The sequence below is a fragment of the Adiantum capillus-veneris genome, chromosome 6 (genome assembly GCF_014529385.1).
Source record: "Adiantum capillus-veneris isolate H3 chromosome 6, ASM1452938v2, whole genome shotgun sequence".
NCBI lineage: Eukaryota > Viridiplantae > Streptophyta > Polypodiopsida > Polypodiales > Pteridaceae > Adiantum > Adiantum capillus-veneris.
In genome coordinates, this window is record NC_140936.1 from 161524104 (window position 1) to 161540183 (window position 16080).

The 16080-nt window shown below is 44.2% G+C and overlaps 1 pseudogene; it reads right to left on the reverse strand.

Moving 5' to 3' along the window:
• Positions 1 to 1211: 1211 nt before the first annotated feature.
• Positions 1212 to 2039, reverse strand: LOC147456624 (uncharacterized; annotated as a pseudogene).
• Positions 2040 to 16080: the final 14041 nt, after the last annotated feature.

Sequence of the window (16080 nt, forward strand, 5' to 3'; positions counted from 1 at the left end):
ATTCCAACAACAACATCACCTGTGCCAAAGCTCTAAAAGTAACATTGTACATGAAAAAATGTACCTCTTTTCTTTCCTTTTCTTCTGAAGAAGCTCTTTATGGCAAGCCTCTCTTCCCTTATAGTTTTAGCTAATTTGGGCCAATTCTATGTATAAAGGGATTTTTAAGAGCTTTTAAGTCATGGATATACACATGAACTCACAATATGTTTAAATTTTCACTATTACATCATTCAGTTGTAAGACCAAAATTATTGGCAAATAACTTAGTACTATTCAAGAGGATCTACGATGCACAAATCAATCAATTAACGCACAACATTCTCTTACTGCCATGCTGCAAATAAAAAAAGAAAGTATTTATGCGGGGTTCCCACGCACGCAAGAGGACATTCGGTGGCTCGATACAACTCGCGGTCACATGCTCATATTTTGAAGACGACATAACATAGTTGGAGACGAGAATCGAATGCGCTACTTAATGCACGACGGTTGGATTTGATTTTCGCATACACCAAAAAAGAAAAGCCTCAAATTTTGAACAAAAAAGAGAAACCGAATTTTAAGAGTGTACATAAATAGCAGAATGATTGTATTTGTTATTGACTGAGGTAATCCCTTAGCTTCATTTCTGAGAACAAAAAAAGATACAAAACAGATCCATGGGTATATACTCAAAGCAAAAGGAAGATTCTCTACATATGACATAGTAGCGTGGGAGATGGTTCTTTCAACATGAAAATTCAGCGCAACTCATATCACACATGTGCCCTAGTGAGGACATTTGAGATCCTGCACGTTATTGCATTTAGCTTGTTCAACTGAGCCTTAAGCTGTGCAATTTCTCTTTGGAATCTACAAATCTGCTCTTCTAATTTCGTCACCTGTACATCAACGATATTCATAGCATAATTATCGATGCTATCTTTTAAAGTATGGACAGCGCCAAGAAGATCTGAGCAGAGAGAATCATGGTTGCTGCTATCATCTCCGATGAGCTCCCTCAAAACTGCAATCAATATCTCATGCATCCTGTCAACACGCTCGTTTTCAATAGCAGCAAAAGAAGTTTTCTGCCTACGTTTTGTCCAGTCCCAGTAGTTGGTTTTCATCGCGTTGCTCCATCGTAGTGCACTGAGCATGAAACTCAACAGTCAATTTTGTTACTTTCAAATAGAATAATAACCAACAGCTATCCACTCTACCACTAACTAAGCAACTGTTGTAACATCAGTCCGGTGGACTAGTGGAATAAAGTCATCGCCTATTTTTGCATCGTTCACTTCAATATCAAGATCGTGACTGTCAATACTCGCTGGCGATGGGCTACTAAACATGGTTGGTTCCATTAACGAGCTCACAATTCAATCGCTTTCTGAAAATGCTAAACTGCATACCTTTGTCTTTCTTGCCAACGATACAAGAACCGATCCACTTGTGGATGAGTTGTTGTGTACATGTCGTTACTAACAAAAATGCTAACGATGTCTTGGTAGCTTGTGGTCGATGGGTAGATCATGCACCTCTAGAGCGATTTTATTTTCTCGATTTGCATATCCCGCCCCTGATTTGTAGTGATCCACGAAGACGATGGATAATATTTTCCTGTCTTCACCATCCTATGCAACTTTGATAAGAAATCATTTCTTGTTGGATGGAGGAGTTTAAATTTCCAAAACATGAGTGCTCTATCAAAAATGTTCATTGGCGTCAAGCACACTCTATTCTTTAGCTCATTAGCTCCATAGAGGCTATACAGTTCTATCCCTTCGGCAACAGTCACGTTATGCATTACTTTCCTAAAGTGTGGCTCATCCTGCTCTTTCAAGCAATACCCGAGCATGCCGTCAAATGTATGCATTTTATGATGTTTTAAACCTCAGCACAAAACCATCCCCCCTGTCGGAGTCACTTTGTCCCAGCCCAAGTATGCTTTGATTTTCTTGGTGGCAGCTATCAATGATGTTGCCCATAGTCGCACTACCATTTGAAAATGAAGGTGTAACGCAGCCCCCCCCCCCCCCGTCTTCAATGCGCATAGACTGTTGGGGTATAAAGCCCAATGTGGTCGCCCAGGTAAGTGGGCGGGGCGCCATGTATGTACACATATTCTTTTGTAAAAACCTAATAAGAACTCACTATGCTCTACACATTACAGTAGAACGAGTTCACCATATCGTCGTGCTCTTCTTCTCGCACTCTCTCTCGCGTCGCACTTCCGCTCGTGCTCCTTCAACTGGTATCAGAGCATAGATCGAGGCTCGGGGCAGCACTGCAGGAGGCTAGAGTCACCAGCTCAGATTGGAGTGAAATTCGACAGGCATAGACTGGCCCCAAATCTTGTGGGAAAACCCGTAGGGCTTGGTGTGCTCAGAATTTCATTCTGAGGTCATCTCAGCCACCGTTCGGCTTCGACAAAGGTCTGCGCAGGCCATTTTCGACTACGTGGTCTCAGCGGGTGCAGATTCGACTCTGCAAATTTGGGGTTTTCGGCCTACGACTACAGGTGCTGAGGATATCGACACTCCCAGAGTGTTGATTTGTGGCTGTCTACACATCGAAGGACGGCTCACAGTTCTTGGAGGCGTGTCACATACGACACGGGCGCATCTACACACAGACTATAGGCGACATCCACTAGTTCATCAGGTACCTTGTGTTTGCTGCTTGATATTCCAGATTTCATCCTGACATTGCAGGTACTTCCACATGGGATGTATTGTCAGAGATGATGTATGTCTGTTGAGGGTTTGCTGGCTGTGAGTCACGCAGCAAACAACCGCCGCAGCGGTTACAGCATATAGTGGGAAATTTGTGGATGTATGACTTTGTGGGAAGTCTATGTACTGTTAGATTTACTGCAGCCTTTGTTGAGGGTCGAGTGAGGTTTTATTGAGTTGGGGGATTCTCAAATGTTGAGATCCTTTCGGTGATACAGGTCTTGGAGCGATCCCTCGAGCACCTTTAGATAGGCAGCTAGGATGTATTGACTGTGAGTTAGACAGTTGAGATTGCATCTTTGCTTTACTGCCGTTGAGGCATTGTCGCAGTCTATGCTTACAGGACAGTGACAGGACAATCAGAGACAGTACAGGTGCAGGACAGGTTTACCCACAGCTTACAGTGTTAGAGAGACAGTGTTTTTTTGAGCTGTTTTTTGGTCTGTTTTTCGTACACCAGAGCCATTTTACAAAGGAGACTCTGCCAAAATTTCTGTAGAATGTGAAGCTTTCTTGGTTCATTTGACAGGTTGAAGAGGAGCAAGGACAGGATAGAGTGGAACCACAGGTTGTGGTTGAGCCTGAGCCACCTATTGTGCGTAGATCTGGACGTGTCACGCGACCTCCTGATAGGTTTGTTCCATCTATGAACTATGTCATGTTGACTGATTGCAATGAGCCTTCATGTTACAAGGAAGCAGTGCAAATGAAGGACTCCGGAAATTGGGAATTGGCCATACAGTCAGAGATGACAGCTCTAAATAAAAACAAGACATGGAAGCTAGTTAAATTACCACAGGGCAAAAAGGCTCTACCTTGTAAATGGGTTTACAGGTATAAGATCACCGCTCATGATAGTCAGCCAAAGTACAAAGCAAGGCTTGTTGCCAAGGGCTTTAAGCAAGAACATGGCATTGACTTTGATGAAGTCTTCTCTCCGGTGGTCAAGATGACTACATTGAGATGCTTTCTTGCATTGGTTGCCATATTAGATTTGGTGTTGCACCAAATGGATGTCAAGACAGCGTTCTTGCATGGTGATTTAGATGTGGAAATTTACATGCAGCTGCCAGAAGGGTTTGTTGAGAAAGGCAAGGAAGATTGGGTATGCCAGTTGTTAAAGAGTTTTTATGGCTTAAAACAATCACCAAGGGCATGGTACCATAAATTCCACAACTTTATGCTTTCTCAAGGCTACAAACGTAGTGAGTTCGATCACTGTCTATATACAAAGAAGGCTAAGGATGGTAGTTGGTGTTACCATATACATGTGGTAGTGATGTGTGTGAACACACTAGGACCGCCGGGGCATTTTTTCCCTCTTTAGGAGGTTTTTTCCCCCGTGCATTGTATATATGCCCATCACTCTAGGGCTATCTATCTTTCCATTGCACACTAAGTAACACACTCTCTATTGTGTGCCTTGAGCTTCCTTCGTCTTCTCCAAGTTGTGTGTGTTTCTCTGCAACCCTAATTCCAACAATTGGTATCAGAGCAGGTCACGTCCTCCCGGGCTTAGTCGCCAGCTGCTCCAGCACACGCCTGCTCACTTTCTCCGATTTCAGTGAGCTTTGGCGAGCGTTCGCAGGTCGACAAATATTTTGGGTCAGCTCGAAGAGGTTGGTCTACTCAGAATTTTGATTTGGGCTCATTTCGGCCTCCGTTTCCACTACAGGCAGTACTGCACAGGCTATTTCGTCATTTTGTGCAGATTTTCTGTCAGTGCCGTTTTCTGCATAACAGGTGCCTTATAGTCTTCTACGGTTTGTGCTATATAGCACAAGTTGTTCCCGCTCCATTTCTCCTATTTTTGGGCAGTTTTCACATCAGGTGCAGCATTTACCATGGCTGACAACAACAACACAGATGTGTTCAAGATGTTTGCTGCTGAGGACAGGTTGGATGGGGACAACTACCCTATGTGGGCTTATATGATGAGGAAAGGGCTGAAAATGAGCAGGCTAGAGGTATGCCAAAATGGCTGGTGCACACTTTGCGTGACAGTAAATTGGATGCACCTTTATCTAGTCGCACTCGTTCAGGCTCTCGCCATGCATCTTATGCATCAGATTGTTATGCTTTGGCTGTGTCTAGTTTACATGATGTTGAGGAGCCTCTGTCTTTTGATGAAGCACATAATTCAGAAAATTGGATTACTGCCATGAAATCAGAATATGATGCACTTATAGAGAATGACACATGGACTTTATGTGATTTGCCTCCTGGCAAAAAGGCAATTGGTACGAAGTGGGTTTACAAGTTTAAACGCAAGCCGGATGGTGAGATCGATCGCCATAAGGCTCGACTTGTTGCAAAGGGTTATGCACAACAAAAAGGCATAGATTATGAAGAGACTTTTGCTCCCACTTGTCGTATGACTACTGTGCGTTTTCTATGTGCATTGGCAGCTCATTTTGGTTGGGATGTACATCAATTAGACATTGTTACTGCTTTCTTGAATGGTGACATATTTGAGGAAGTTTATGTAACGCAGCCTCGCGGTTTTGTCATAAAAGGACAAGAGGACAAAGTGTGCAAATGTAAGAAGGCTTTGTATGGGCTGAAGCAATCTCCTCGTGCTTGGTATGAGAAAGCTGACACTCATTTGGTTAAACGAGGCTTTCGTAACAGTCCAACAGAAAGCACATTGTATGTAAAGCGTGAGGATGATGTATTTCTCATTGTGGTTCTTTATGTTGATGATTTGCTGATCACTGGACCAAATGAGAGACATATTGCTGAATTTAAGGCTGATTTGAATGCCACTTTCAAGATGAAAGATTTGGGGCTGTTGCATCATTACTTGGGTATACAGTTTAAGCAATGTGATGGTGGTATTGCCTTGTGTCAGAAAAGTTACATAGAGACATTGCTATGTAAGTTTGGACTTGAGGATTGCAAACCTATTGCCACTCCCATGGAAACAGGTTTGAAGTTGAGTCTACATGATGCTGGCGATCCTGCTGATGTCACTCTTTACCAAACTGCTGTTGGCTGCCTCATTTATGTATGCAACACGAGGCCAGATATTCAGTTTGCAGTCTCGCAGGTCAGCAGATTTATGCATAGCCCAGGGTCTAAGCATTGGCAGGCTGTCAAGAGGATTTTCCGCTACCTTAGTGGCACTTTACATCTTGGCTTGTTTTATCCCAAGGGGGGATCATTGCCGCCCGACTTACATGCTTTTTCAGACTCAGATTGGGCTGGTTGTTTTGACACGCGAGTGTCCACAAGTGGTTTTTGTTTCATGCTTGGCAGTTCATGTATATCATGGTTGAGCAAGAAGCAACCTACTGTGGCCACTTCGAGTTGTGAGGCTGAGTACAGGGCAGTCTTCATAGCTACGGTTGAGTGTGTATGGCTCAGACGCCCTATGGCTGACTTGGGTGTTGGACAGGACACTGCCAACACTATCTACACTGACAGTCAGAGCGCATTGGCAGTTGCGAGGAACCCAGTTTTTCATGCTCGCACAAAGCACATTGAGGTGCATTACCACTATGTCAGGGAGAGGCTCTCAGCAGGAGAGATCAGCTTGGCTTATGTGCCAACACAGGACAACCTTGCAGATCTTTTCACAAAGGCATTGTCTCGTGAGAAGCTTGAAGCTTTCCGCAAAGCTTTGGGCTTACTCCCCTTTGTGGACTGATCCTGTCCTCAGGGCATGGCACTTCCCTTTACTCATGTGCCAGCTCTCGTTCACCGCATCACTCCAGGGGGGATTTGTTACCATATACATGTGGTAGTGATGTGTGTGAACACACTAGGACCGCCGGGGCATTTTTTCCCTCTTTAGGAGGTTTTTTCCGCCGTGCATTGTATATACGCCCATCACTCTAGGGCTATCTATCTTTCCATTGCACACTAAGTAACACACTCTCTATTGTGTGCCTTGAGCTTCCTTCGTCTTCTCCAAGCTGTGTGTGTTTCTCTGCAACCCTAATTCCAACAGTTGGCTGGTCCTTATTTTGTATGTGGATGACTTGTTGATTGCTGGCAAGCACTTGGAAGAAATTTCAGCTTTGAAGTCAAAGATGGCAAAATCGTTTGACATGAAAGACATGGGTGAGGCAAGTCATATACTTGGTATGCGCATTGAGAGAGACAGATCAAAGAAGTTGATTTGGTTATCTCAAACATAGTATATTGACAAGGTTTTGCAACGTTTCAATATGGAGAAGGGAAAGGCACTGAGTGTTCCATTGCCACCATATGTGAAACTTAGCAAACAAGATTGTCCCGTGTCTGAGGAAGAGCAGGCTGAAATGGATAAGATTCCATATGCGTCTGCAGTGGGTAGTTTGATGTATGCAATGATTGCTACTCGCCCAGACATTGCATTTGTAGTGGGAGTAGTAAGTCGATACATGTCAAACCCAGGCAAGAAAATTGGGAGGCAGTGAAAGGAGTATTGAGATACCTAAAAGCTACAAAGAGTATGCGTATATGCCATGGGAGTCAGGAGCTAAGTGTAAAGGGTTTTACAGACTCAGATTATGCAGGTGACTTAGACAACCAAAGGTCTACGTCAGGGTATGTCTTTACATTGGCTGGTGGAGCAGTATCATGGCGTTCTAGATTACAAGATTGTGTTACTTAGTCTACTACAGAGGCTGAATATGTTGCAGCATCAGAGGCATGCAAAGAATCAATTTGGCTTAATCGACTAGTAACAGATTTGGGAATCAAAGAAGAGATGCCTGTGCTATATTGTGATAGTCAAAGTGCTATACAATTGGCTCGCAATCCAGTTTATCACTCAAAGACAAAGCATGTGGATGTGAAGTATCATTTCATCAGGGAAATGCTCGAGGATAAGCAACTTCAGCTTGGCAAAGTTCACACCACAGAAAATCCTGCTGATCTACTTACAAAAGGACTTCCCTCAGAGAGCTTTGCGCATTTTCGCAAGCAGTTAGGTGTAGGGTAGTACATCACTTCTCTACATCTTTTGTATATTAGCTTGTATAGTAGCTTCTCTCACACTTAAAGTACCACATTGGACTTTAAGTGGGAGGTTGTTGGGGTATAAAGCCTAATGTGGTCGCCCAGGTAAGTGGGCGGGCCGCCAGGTATGCACACATATTCTTTTGTAAAAACCTAATAAGAACTCACTATGCTCTACACATTACAGTAGAGCGAGTTCACCATATCGTCGTGCTCTTCTTCTCGCACTCTCTCTCGCGTCGCACTTCCGCTCGTACTCCTTCATAGACTAGCCAAGCTTTTGTTCTCAAGGAATGATTTCATGCATGCTAACTGCAAGACATCAATGTCATCACCACCGACAGAATTAGTCACGCTGACTTCCATGACTTTGCTGCTTGGTCGACAAGCATTAACATTAGCTTGACTCGAATCTTGGACCCTTCTTGGTTTTTTCCTCTTCGGGGCACGACATCTTCATTGAGACAGCCCTAGCTCTGGCCTCAGTTTTCAAGCCTCCTATATAACGTCGCACCTTAATCCTATACTGAGACTGACATCCCTGTCATCACATCAGAGGATGATGTTGCAAATACTTGACCAAGCAGGCAATAACGATATGAACAAAAAGCAGTCTCATAAGACTGCAGGCAAAACCACATACTGTCAGAGGCACAGACATCCACAAACATGCACACACATCCACACATTCAACTGCGTCAAAATAACTTACCTTTTGATGTCTTTGTCCCACAGGTATTTCCCTGTGTCTCTCACCACAACTCAGGGCTAGCGTCTTCTCGCCTGCACCTCTTTCCCTGCGTGAGCGCTTTCTCTACGTCCCTCAGCACATTCGACAAGAGGTCTCTCGCATAAAAAAAAAAGACCTATCGCCGCTTTCGCTCTGGGAGAATTCAGCCACCTAGTGGCAATGCGTCCACAGTCAACCCTGACATCCGCCACCTCGACACCGCTCGCGAAGGAGTTTAACCTCCAAAGAGCCCCACATCTCCACAAATTCACCTCAATCAACCCCGTATCGAAAATTGGCAGGGCTTACTTGTGCCTTTGACAATTGTCTATCTATACCATAGTCAAATGTGCTAGAATCTAAAATTGATTAATTTCTAGGTGCATTTTATAAAAGATTTATTCAGGACAACATTTGTCTATTACCTCATAACATTAGCAAAGTAGCAAGTGAGAACAACCAATCTTAAACAATTAATGATTTCACTGCGCATAAGGATTTCCAATGATACACATAATTACAAAACGTTTTGTAATGTCCTCTCTACTTGACCAACACATCTAGGTAGAGTCTCGCCACAATCTTGTTTTTGGGGCTCATTAGAAGGAATCTCACGTAGATTCCATTTTTCTTTTATTTCTTTTATGGAAAAGTGGCATTCAAGCATAAATGTTGATGCAAATTAGAGGCGGGGGGTGACGTGTTGGAAGCACCACAACTGGTGTGCGAGCTAGGCATGGCCGAGAGCCTAGAGGACCCAATGCCTATAGGAGTCTCTCTCTCTCTCTCTCTCTCTCTCTCTCTCTCTCTCTCTCTCTCTCAAACTTTGTCAATCATTCCTCCCCTCCCTGCCCTTGCAAGTGTACGCAGGGGCGAGTGATCTAGATTGCGAAGATTGACACAACTCTTGCGACCCTACCCTTGCCTGCATCGCGGTTCACTTCTGTTGTGATCTCTCTCTCTCTCTCTCTCTCTCCAGGCCGGGCTAGAACATGGCCTTGTGTGTGTGTGTGTGTGTGTGTGTGTGTTTTACATGCACGTGCAACGTGCTTTGTTTCTTGATGGTGCTCGATGGGAAGTGGCAAGAGGAGTATTGGGGTCGCAGGAATACGAGGCGAGGTGGAGTGCTCAGGGGATGTGCACAGCTATGATGACTCAAAGAACGTAGGGCAATGAATGCAGTGCAGGGCAAGGTTTGTTGGAATCCGTCGTGATGCATAAGGGAATGTGTGTGGGCAAGGGACACAAGCAGCAGATGCATAGGTAGGGATATGAATGACTACAACTAGTTGAGCCTCTTTTTATTTGCTTTTTGTATGCATCTCCTTGGACCTCTACGAGTAGGTGTTAGTGAAAGGAAAGGGTTGGGCAGGCGATGGGGAGGAAGGGGCTGAGCCTGCAGACAGTATGTGATTGCGACAGCCAACAGGTGTTTGCCTTTGAATTTGGGGATTCAAGAGGGAATCTCAGAGAGAGAGAGAGAGAGAGAGAGAGAGAGAGAGAGAGAGAGAGAGAGAGAGAGAGAGAGAGAGAGAGAGAGAGAGAGAGAGAGAGAGAGAGAGAGAGAGAGACAGAGAGAGAGAGATTTTGCACCATGTCTAGTAATGAGTCATCGCTGATCAGCTGAGAAACAGTTTGTGATTGTGCTGCCCTGGCCATTGTGCGTGCGTGGGGAGATTGAGTGCCATGCAATAGTGAAGTGATTAGTGCGGGTGTGGACCAAGGAGAGAAGAGGCGAGGGCTTCACAGAGCGAGCGATGGCGCAGGGGGATGCAAATCATGGACGACGAAGGCAAGCTATGATAGCGCTATGATAGCGTGTAGACGGTGCGAAGGGCCTAGTTCGGGCGAACTGGGCTGGAGATTAGTTTGCTTTTGAATTCGAAAGATTCAACGGGATCCTGATGAAAAATTAATGCTTTCTTGCAATGTAGAGCCAATAGGTCCTAGTATCAGTGTTTCTCCTACACAAAGTTTCTCCTTGGACGGGCCTTGGGACTAAGTAACACCCATATTAAATGCGGGGTGGAGTAATGGGATCTAAGGTCCGGGTTGAGGGGCGGGATCTCAAGGCGCACTAAACACGGCCGTACAAAAAGCGAAGCGCAGTAAACTCGGCCAACGAGAAAAACGAGGTGCATTGATGGGTTTCAAACCTGTGGCCTTGTAGTCCAAGTTGAGGGTCACATAGGCTAACCACCTCACCCACGTGCACATCATGTATGCGTAGTCGTTTTTATGGCCTTATATTGTGAGGTGATACACAGTTTCCAGGTTGTTCAAGTTTAGTGCCCGTCCAGGTTTAGGTTTTGATTTGACTGCTCCGCATGCGATCTCCTCTACTTTCGCACATGAGCTTCTCCACTTTTGAACACCACCCCCCCCCCCCCCCCCCCCCCCCCCAACCAAAAAACACACACCACCACCATCATTGAATAGGGGTGTTACTTAGTCCTGAGGTTGAACGGGTGTGAAAAACCTTAATGTCCTCTCTACTCGACGAACACATCTAGACTCTAGCCTCACACACAAAGTTTCCCCTTGAACGGATGTGAAAAAAGGTTTGTTTAGACTGGTAGCTAAGGCCTAAATATAGAGACACAACATATTGATTATAAGGATTAATTATCATTTGTTGCAAAGATGGATTGAATTGTGAATGGCTTGGCACCAATTGCTATTGAGAGTTAGTTCTTTGCAAAAATTGGACTTGAAAATACACTCTTCCACAATGACTTAAAAGTGTACATGGAATCCTAAGGACATTATACCATTGAGATGCATATCACTCTAAGTATGCGTGCACCTTCAAGAGACTCTGTCCATTTTGAAATAAGACCCACATGTCCATCCTTTTAATTTTGTAAAGCATTTTTTTTTTTATAATAGCAAAACCCACAATAGGGGGGTGGAAAGATTATATTAATACAACAAAAAAAAACCATCATTAGACCTGCTCAATCTTGAGCCAGGCATCAGTTCAGACCAAAGACTCAAGGTACATCGGCTAGCAAGGGGAGCCACCCCATCGCAACTTCGCAAGATCGACTATCAAGGTACATCGACTAACAAGGGGAGCCACCCCATCGCAACACGAAAGGATGAAAAAAATAAGATACAGCCATAGAAGGGCGGAGTCCAAGCCTCCATCACCAAAGGCTGGTAGGGGTTACCACCATGAAGCTCTCGCTGTCACCGGAAGACAACATGACTCCGACCGCCAGACCACCATATCCAAAAAAGATACAATCAATAGATTGAACACTCCCAAGCCACTAGATCAGGGCCCACAACCACAACTCCCACATCTGAGGAGCCCCACAGTCAAAGGATCGACTGCACCATCTCGAGCCACCACACGACCATCACAACTGACCACCAACCTGAGCCGCAAACCGAGCATAAACTGAAACTGCCACAATGCAGAGTGCCAAAGACCGCTAGCAAACCAACACCACCACATCACTGTCCGCACAAAGAAGTAGATCCACAGCTCCATTCTCCACAGAACCAAATTTGGAAGCACACCTCCGCAGAGAAGCAACAAGTCGTCCCTTGCGAGCGATTTGCCCTTGCATGGAGGGCAGGCAACCGCAAAGCCCTGGTACAAAAGTACGGCCGTGTCTGAGGTGCCTTCACCTATCATGGCAAGTTGGAGTAGCCGGAGACCACTTCCCGGAGTCTCCCTACACCCGAACCCAAGAGCCTCTTGCATGACAAACCTAGAACTTGCAAGACGTTCTGATCCAGGCTCGCGTGCAATGAAGAGCCCCCAGACAACCCGACTAAGGGCCCCCCAACCCACGCGGCATCGTTGAGGCTTCCCTTCCCTGCAGCAAACCTGTAGAAGGCACCATCTCTACCCTGGCCGCAAGGAGAGCAAACCAAGGATAGTTTCGTAATTTTGTAAAGCATCTTATTTCCACTACAATTTGCAAGTTGAAATTTGTGCTTTACAAATTGCTACCTTTTCATGCATTATTGTAAGAGATGGTAAACATTTCCACATTTATTAATTGAGTTAACACAAGAGATCATAGAGGGGTATAAGCATGTTACTGTGTCACTAAAAACATTGTCCCAAACAATGGCAGTTATTTGTGCTTGTTGAAAACCAAAAAGCAAGTGAAATTTGAATTTAAAATGTTCATTTAAAAAATATTATTCATTCTCTCCTATTTGGAGTGTGGTCTTGTTTTTTAATTATTGAAGATGAGGTGGTGTACTAGAGCGAGTCTCTGTGTGTGTGTGAGCGCATGCGCACGCACGCGCGCATGTATGCAGGTAACGCAGAATCCCTCTCTATTTCTTTATCAATCTTTTTGCCTTGTTCCTACTCTCTCTCTGTTGGACGGATACGTCGCGACGGACGTCAGCATAGCGAGAACTCACCTAACATATAATGTCAACTGAGGACGAAGCTCGACCCGCAGGCGCGTGGAAGCAAGCAAAGGGTGTCAACCTTTACTCGACCGACTAATGACTACTTCCTACAGAGATATCAACTCTACATGCCATCGGTTTTGTGAATGTGAGAGTCTCCTATGATGCTACCGCAAGCCAAAAGTCCATTAGACGTTCTCGAAACGTTACGAAACTTGAGGGATATCCTATCAACACCAATAGGCCACTCTCCCTAAGGTCCTTGACCAAAAAAACCTACTCAATACCTTCCCTGAAGAAAACGTGTAGGATGTCTGGCCGGTTTTTGCAGGTCGACGTTTCCAAAAACTAAAGTGCCTAATGTGTAGCTCTACTCGCTTGGATCACGTGGATATGCTGAAATGCCAAAACGGACAACAATTACTCACCGAAACTCCAAAAGTAGCTCGCGGGTGAATCTGCCAAAACACAGACGAACGCGTGTGATGTAAGCATCAACGCATAGCTCTCCTCGTGGGCAACACACTGCTGCTCTCCGTTTGCGATTCCGACCACCGTAGCTCCTGTAGCACACACACACACTCTCTCACTCTCTCGCAGTCTCCCAACGACACAGAAGATCAGATTTATTAGAAGTCTCCTTACAAAGCTTTAGGTTTTTGCTTATATACTAAGCCTTAGAAAACCTAATGTCCGACCAAAATGACCTAAATGACCTTATTTGTCCCTATGCTTCTATAGAGCTTAATTACAACACCGTGAGCTGCTGGCTTTGCTCATCCAACAAGCATCTGTGGCCTCAATACAATTGCTGACTTAAAATATGAAGTTCCCATAAACATTACAAAAGTGGCCGTAATGGCTCAAAATGATAATAACGGGATATTTGATGATGTCCATGAGCTTGTATCTTCACATTACAACATCCATCTTCGTCTTCATCACTTTATCAGCATCTTTATTTGGAATCTTTAGAGAATCTTTGAGGGATCTTTATGGAATCTTTGTGTAAGCGTTGATGAAAGGTTGACCTTTCAACACTCTCCCCCTCCGAAGTCTTGTCGTCCCCGACAAGACCCTATGTCTGCACTGGCCTTGGCGAGTGGTTCATATTTTAGTGTTGGTTGAATCTTTTGTTGTTGCAGTTGCTTCTACCAGATGCTTTGTATGTTGTAGAGTTACCTTTTTCTTGTACATGTAGTGTAGTTGAAGCCATAGCTCTCCCCTTCCGATTGGCTGTTGTAGCGTGAATAAGTTGAGTGAGGTTTGTTGTTGCAGCAAGGCTTTATCACGACAGCTCTGTATTGTTGGTTCTTTGGGTGTCATCCTGCATGTGTACCTGTAAACTTGAAGCCTTTTTGAATTTTTTCTAGGCCGCTCCCCTTTGATCATGTAGTTGATGAGCATGCAGTTGTTTGGGGATGTCGTTGGTCTGCTTTTCTGTGTTTTAATAAGAAAAATAGAATAGTAAAAATAAAATGTGACGTATATTACAAAATGAAGGTCTTGGATACCTGGATAGGACTAAAGGGAAAAACCCAGTGGGAAAAAAAATGCCTTTAGTCACCATTAAATGTGAGGTTATATGTACTTATGTTTGATGTAACCGAGTTTTGTTGAGTTAAAGTACTTATGGCTGTATGGCTACTATTACTGGATATACACTGAACAAGTGTTAGTAGCTTGAAGTCAGAGTCATTGTTGTTGAGCAAATGCTTATGAAACCTGTTACCACTTCGTGATCGTCATTTTGTTGTGTAAGTGCATGGGTGGAACACAAATCATGCCAAATGCAAATGTCCAATGATGGGACATTATATATGCTTGCACAGATAGTTGCATGGGAAACAATATGCGGTGCGAGAGGAGTTTGCATGGGTGCTTCCAGGAGTGAACGTAGCTAGAGAAGCAAAAATATATTTGACTTCAAGAGCTGCCGTTACTCACAAGAAGGGTTTTTGTCGACGAGGTTTTTTCCACTCTCCTCACTGTGTTCATGTGCGTGAGTGTTTTCTGGACTACTCCACCACTCCACCATTTAAAATAATAGACTTTGACTCTTATGCTCACCTCTTCCAGCATGAGTGACATGACTTTATGTATGATCAACTGTCCAGCTTGAGCTTTAATCTAAATATCTAGACTCATAGACCACAAATAATATTAAGACATGAAGCTTGGGTCTAATGCTTGCTCATTTAGTGGCTCAGCTGCCCGACTCTGGACTCTTATGCCATGATTTTTATGGCGACTTGACTTACTCTCGGGAGCTTTCGACCAAGAATAGGTTTTGAAATTCAAAACTCCCATCCTCGAAGAGAGGATTTGTAAAGGACCATACTGGCAATATTGGTTTCTTTTGCCATACCAGGGTGACCTTGGTTGTCAAAATTTCTTTCTGTTGTTGTTGGTCCCTTGGTTGAGAAGATTGGCTCGCTCCATTCCCCGTAACACTTTGTCTATCATGTCTTGACATTTCTTTAGAGCTAGAGATGACTTCAATCTTCTTCGTTATTTGTTGTTCTTTTGGCACCCATTTGTATCTGCATCGTGTGATTAGCGTGTCTTTGCAGATATCCTTTGCCTTGACTGTGACATTGTCCTTGATTTTGCCTTCCGTGAAATTGCGATTATTTTCAAGCTGAAGTCGTTTGCTTGAAGAATGTTTACCTGGCATTTTTGGTAGCCAGATTCTCCGATTTCCTTGATAGTAACCTTGTGCTTGAAGAATTGTAGATGGCACTTCCCATGATGTTTTTGATGTCGTATTGAGATGTACAAGAGTGCCATTTTTGGGATTATTTATCGATGAAGTTTTATGTTGGTATGAAGGCCAGTTGGATTTGAAATTTCCTGCATCCCTTTGGCGAGCCTTGTTGGTTGGTTTCCTTTGGCGATATAAATATGAGCTTTGTTGCTTTTGGGGACGCTTTTTGAAACCTTTATCCACCACATAAGCCGAGGTCTGTGGTTTTGGTAACCAAAGTTTCTTTTGACCCTCATAATAGCCTTGCTCTGCTAAGCTGTAGTGGGAGGCTATCCATCCCATGTGTTTACCTTTCGTCAATCGGCTAGGCTCATTTACCCATATTGGGTCCTTGACCTTGATTTCTTCAGCTTTGATGTAGATCTTTGAAGATTTTTGTCGAAGATGATCTCGTAGTGTAGGGTATTTTGGTTGAAAGATTTTCTTTGGATTCTGTCTTTCATGTGGAAGCATGTGGTTAGTTGATGTCGAAGCTCTGTCTTGAACTTTTCAGGGCTGGATTGAAGACTCTGATTTAATGGGCTGCTTCTGTT